Raw genomic sequence first — 6,647 nt, forward strand, 5'->3', positions numbered from 1 at the left:
AAACATATATATCCAAAAACTAGAAAACAAATGATGATGGAGTTGACACACGAGTCGTGTGAGTTGCGACTGACGTGGGAAGCGTGTGCGCTGCACATGAGAAGAGCATGACTAGATTGTCAGGTCACGCATGCATTTCTCGAAGAGTGTCCTTTTTAGGTCGTGGGCTGCTGGGAGTGATTTAGTGCTTGTTGGGCCACCCGTGTTGAACATGGATCCAAAAGTCTATCGGTTTTGTCTCTCTGGCCTGTTTTCTACTTCTACTAGATCTTTGGCGCTCACTGAAAATGCATTAAGGAAATAAAAAGTCATAAAATGCATTTATGTCTATCGCGAGATTTCTGATGCGAGGGTGGTTGCTCCCACGAGATCGCTAACTCTTTTCTTTTTTTCCTTGTTGTTACCGTAAATGTAACCTAAATGTGAATACAATTCATAAAATACATGAGTGAGATCCACAAAAAAAATTTGTAACTAGGATAAATAAAACTCATCTTCCTTAAGCTTATATTTCCTTAAAAGCATTGCATGATTGAGATGTCTTGATTCATATCATTCTCCACTTCTTCAAGAGGATTCATCGTCGAATCTATTTGTAAAACTTTGCTGCAAAAGTAGGTTAAGAAAATACAAAAGACCTCACAACACTTTATCACGTGAACACTCAACACTTTATTCACGTGTACACTCAAGGAATTGTTGGCCATTGTTTGCACTCATTTACACAAATGAAGCTCTCTGTAAGGACATGGCTGATGCGATGGCCCAAAAAGACGGGTAAATTTTTTGCGAAATAAAATCATTAAAATTTAAAACATAATTTACATTATACCAAAATAGTGTGCGCACATTAGTAATTTAAAATACAACATAATAGTTAAAAGACAGAATAAGGAAGAGACGCAAAACATTTTAAAATAAAAGGGTTGAGACGACAGGTGAGGTTAGTCTATGGCACCTGCTCCAGATTCCGCTCCCGACCTCGACCAGCTCCTTATTACCTGACAAAAAATTGGAGAATAAGGAATGAGTACAAGACTCAGTAAGTAGCCTACTTGTAGGCTCTTAATCGTGTCCTTGATATGCTAGGGTACCACATTCTTTGTTCTTGCTTGTTCTTGGTCTTGTTCTATTTTTAAGTACTTAAGCCCCTTTAATTCTTGTTCTTGACTTAGGGTTCTTATCTTGATCTTTCTTGAGGACCTTGGTTCTTAAACCCTAAAACCTTGGTTTTCCTTCAAGGGCCTTAGCACTATGGTTTTTGGTTCTTGGTCATTTGTTCCTGGTTCTTGTCCTTAGAACTAGGATCTTGATCCATGTTCTAGTCCTTGATCTTTCTCTTGTTCTTGGTATTCTTGGTTCTTGTTCTATTATTGATTCGTTCTCCAAGACACTTCCCCTAGGATTTACGGCACTAGACATGTACCTGAGAATCTTGCGTCCAAGGCTTCATGCGTTCTAAGCGACACAGCTTTAACTTACGTCCAAGGCTTCATGCGTTCCAAGCGACGTAGTCTTACCGCATCTTAGGGCTAGCCCTTCGATATGGTCTGCTTAACCTATGCCCAAGGTTTCATGCATTCTAAGCGGCATAGTCTAAAAACTTACATCCAAGGCTTCTTACGTTCCAAGCGATGTAGTCTTAAAACTGCATGAAGGGCTTGCCCTATAATACAGTCTGCTTAACCTATGCCCAAGGCTTCATGCGTTCCAAGCGACATAGTCTGAAAACCTACATCAAGGGCTTGCCCTATAATACAGTCTGCTTAACCTATGCCCAAGGCTTCATGCGTTCCAAGCGACATAGTCTGAAATCCTACATCCAAGGCTTCTTACGTTCAAAGCGATGTAGTCTTAATACTGCATCAAGGGCTTGCCCTATAATACAGTCTGCTTACCTACGCTAAAGGCTTCATGCGTTACAAGTAGCGTAGTCTAAGTCATGAACATGTTGTACCGTGGGAGGTCTTAGGAGGTTCTTGATTCGTGGCTAAGGTAACTTACTCTCTTCTTGTTCCTCCGTGACCTTAGACTACTCTCCTTGATAGACCATAAAGGTCACTTGCTCGGTGCATACTTGAACATCATCCTGCAAGTTTGCAGGGCATCTCTAATAGGTGAGGGAAACTTGAGGCATGACATCCTGCAAAGAAAACATGGTGCAAGGAATCCCACCTAGAAGAGGAATTATTGGGCACCGCTTGGTGGGAGGTCATGGGTCACTTTGGAACTGATTAGAGTATTACCTAGCATTCTTGAGTTTCTGTTTCTGAGTTTGGGGACCTTGATCCCTCGTCCTTGAGTGGTACCTAGCATTCTTCTTGCTTGGGTAGTTGTAAAGCTTGTGTGTTATTTGTTCTTGGTTCTTAATCTTGTAAGTTTCTAAGGTCCTTAATTCCTTGAGACATAAGTTGTAACTTGTATTTGTAACTATATGAACCCATCTTAGTGTAAGTTGTTCTAGAAGGTCATAGATTCTTAGGGAGTTCTTTAGAGGGTTCTAGAAGAGTCTGAAGTCTTGTGGTGTTTCCTGTAGGTGTTTCTTGGATCCTAACTTGGTTTAAGTTCCAAACTTACTCCAATCAACTTGAAACCTCAAACTTATCTTCATGTCCTTCATGATCGACCTTATAAGAAGTAGCAAATCATCCGGAGCACGTATAGACCTTGAAATCTCATAAGAGTCCTAGGGACATTTTGGCCATTTCACCCCTAATTCTTGGTTTTGCTACTTAACGTGTTCCAATGCCTTTCAACTTTACAAAATCATCAAACATCATAAAATAGGATCTACTTCAGGGTTTCATAGCATTTGGAGGTCATCTAGGTCAGGAACTGTAGGTAGATATCCTTAGGGACATTATGGTCATTTTGCACCATTTCTTGGTTTACCCACTTATCCTTATCTAATGACTACTAAACTTCATTTAGAACCTCAAAATGCTATAATATGCTCAGAATTAAAATTTTATAGGCAGCGGAGTTCATCTAGTGGGTTATTCTAATGTTACCTAATTACCGAGCAATTTGATAGGTTTAAGGTCTTAACTCGCGGTTCTTTGAGTTTTTCTTTCATCTAATCCTAGTTCGTACTTAGTGTTCATATGAAAATCCAAGCAATTCCTGCAAGTATTTCTTAACAAAAAAAATCTAAGGTGGCTACTTACCTCGTTGTCGACATTCAGGACCTCTGTTCTTGAGCTTCCGGTACCCGATTTACCTCAACTTTCCTTTCACACACTCCTTCTTATGTCTACTTTCTGGAACCATAGAGTTTTTCATGAGAATCCATCTGGAAGGGGGTTAAAATTGAGAAAAACCGAGGGAAGGTTGAGTTTTCAGTTGACATGGCCAGTTCAACTGAACCTCCCACGTCATCGTCTTCTTCCTCCAGACGGGGAGAAGGCACGTGCGACCGTTCGCGCCGCCGTCGTAAACTCGCCCTCCCCAACTCCTATCACACTGTTTGTCCCCTCCATTCCTTCATAAAACTTAAAGAAGGTGTTACAAGGAAGAGCTAGGGATTGATTTTATACCTTCTCATCGGATTGTAGCCTAAGATATTTGCTTCCAAATTTCGTCCAAAATATGATTTCTCGCTGGAGTAAAAACAGAGGATTTCTTATTGGGTAGCCGATTCTAGGGGTTTTTTAGGCTCGATTTCGTCACGAAACCTCTTCCTTATTGTTCCCTTAATCTAAAGGAATTAGTTTGGAGGAATGACTTTGATTGTAGGACCTTAATTTTGAGAAATCACTCTCAGTCTGCAAGTTACCCGACGCCTCCAATTTACAATCTCTTGGGTATCTTGTTCTTTGACGTTTCAGCTCTTTATTCCTTCATCAAAGTTACTCATCTTTTTTCTGAAGCTAAAGGAATCCTTAATTTGAAGAAAAAGTGGCCGTAGATAGGAATTCGACACTTACCTCCAATTTGAGCCAGAAACGGATTTTCTTCAATTGGGAACGTTCCTGAGGTTATTTCTCTTCGCGGTCTTCTATGAAAACATTCCTTGGAGGTGCAGAAACCTATTGGGGTCGTCCTTGCTCGAAGAATACTTGTACACCTTGGATTGGAATTTTGAGTTTTCCTTGAAGACTTTTAATGGCAGATTGGATTGGGCGAATGGTTTCTAGGCACTTTCAGGACTCTATTCCTTCGTAAAACTTGTGGGGAATGTTGTTTAGAAGCTATAGGAACAAGTTTGAAATGAAATGGTGGAGAATTGCTCTCGAATTTGGAAGAAGCCTGAGAGTAGGAGACCCAAAATCTAAACACTTATTGCCAACAGCTAGGTGCTCGACCTTGCTCGATTCTTGTTCCAAATGATTGCCCCAACTACAGAATTTATAGGGGAAACTTAAACCAACATTGGGAGCTCCAGAATCATTGTGAATTATTGGTTGGATTTTCTAGAAAATCCGTTGGAAATATCTATTCCGATCAGAGCCTCACCGACATTGGTTTTGAATCCTAGCCGTTGGATGTGACGATCCGTGAGTTTTCTAGAATATATACAAGTTTGGAGGTGATCCAACGGCTGAGACTCAACATTCGAAGGATTTTGTGCAGAAGGCACTGTGAAGGTTCTGATTTTTTAGCAGAATGGTAAATCCGTAATTATCCTTAACTTCAAGGGTATTTTGGTAATTTGCCACTTTTCGAATATTTTATTATTATTTTCTCAAAAAATCCATAATTTTCCTAAAAATTCTTCATCTCTTGTTGGTCATTTCTCCGGTCTTGAACATCTGGAAATTCCTTCTAGATAAGGAATTAAAAATCTCGCAAGATCCTTGATATTGGAAAAATGACATTTTCGTCCCTTTCGCTTATGCTTTCATTCCAATCATTCTCCAAAGGTCTTAAGTGCTTAAGATTACTCCTTAGGGTATAGAAATGACTTACTAAGTCTCGTTTCCTTGCTTAATTCGTATAATTTCTTTCCTCGGATCTTTTGGGTCATGCATAGGTGGCTTTCCTTCACTTTTAGGGGTTACAACACGTGACTAGATTACTCAAATTTGATTAGAAATTGTTTATGTATGCAGGTACAAGAAAACCATTAGGCACAAAAGGAAGCTATCTTAAAGGTATTTCATGCCGGACTTCAGATGATTGCAGGGATAATGTTTTTTGTGATTGTAAATTAAACATCTGCTTCTGTCATGGCAAGAAGCATCCCTTCAACTTCAACTCCAAGTCTCACAAGATGAGTAAGAACATTCATTTAGAAGACAACAAGGAGATCAAAGAAGTGCCTCTCAACAACTAATCAATATAATGAAGATGATCATAAAGAACTTGATCGATGTGACCCTTTATTTATCTCATAATAAATAAACGATATTTTTGTTTAGTGCGTGTGCCTCTTAAGGTTTCGGGTCATAGTATATCATACGAATACAAGATACACTGACATGCTCTTCCACATGAAGCTATTTAATGCAACAAATTATTCATAACAACATACCATAAAGAATCATATACATGACAAAGACATCATGAGTCAAAAATCGAGACTCGAATCTATCTCGAACTCTATAGCTCCATAGTTCATGCACAATCTCGTCTCGGGTGTGTAGTTAGTTTATATTTAAAAAGATGAGTAGTGTGATATAGTAACAATGTTTAGAAAATGCTCAATTTTGAAGGACAAGAAAGAGAGTAATCTAAAAATTATTGTTATAATTATTTATATTATGATTGCGATTATTATATTATGTGAGACGGTTTAGGTGAGATCTACCGTAGACCCAACTTTCAATTCCCTTATGGAATCTAGTTGGTCTGGGGATCATCTCTGCTCCTCTCTTCTTGAGAATTTATACATCCCTCATTATTATATGGTCAACTATCTCTCGAGTTATGGTTTAGGTTTATCCTCAATAGAAAAATAAAGTAGAGCATCTAGAACCCAAGCGGAGAGCATGTGTGTGGGGAGTGTGTAGAAAAGTACAATGCATCCAAATCAACCGATAAATGAAATTAGAGCCAAAGCGAAAACATGATGTTTTAATCCACAAGACACAAAATCATATTTGCATACGTGCATTTCTCGACCTTAATAGTGGGGTCACTTCTTGAGTATTTTTCAATATTCATTCTATCATTAAAAAAAAAATTACAGTAATGAAAGGGACATATAAACAGTTGTTGGCTTCTCCTATGGAGGCTATAGAACGAAATCTTTTGTGCTAAATCCAACATTTATTATATTTTTCTCTCTTTTAATTTCGTTTTACAAGAGTCACTATGGGGTCACCTCCGGAGTATTTTTCAATATTCATTCTACCATTAAAAATAAAGGTTTGAAATATTTGTTTAGAGGTCAAAAGTATTTCTATTTGAATCACATCCAAAATATAGGATCATTACCATCAAATTTTGAAAAATTCATTGGTTGATTACTGTAGGTTAGTCTTTTTAGTTATTCCCATTTGGGTTATCATACCATATTTTGGTTTCATATTACCTAATTTAGCAAATATTCCTCAATTATATATAAGTTTTGGGTACAAAATTGAAGACACAAAATTATCATCACCCAAAAAATCTCTAAAATTCCTTCCAAAGTCATGGACAAGAACATTTCTATCAAGTTCGCTTTCCTAGCTACAATCATCTTGTTCTTCACCGTAATCGAT

The sequence above is a fragment of the Cucurbita pepo genome, chromosome 15 (genome assembly GCF_057944985.1).
Source record: "Cucurbita pepo subsp. pepo isolate OVF chromosome 15, ASM5794498v1, whole genome shotgun sequence".
Lineage (NCBI taxonomy): Eukaryota > Viridiplantae > Streptophyta > Magnoliopsida > Cucurbitales > Cucurbitaceae > Cucurbita > Cucurbita pepo.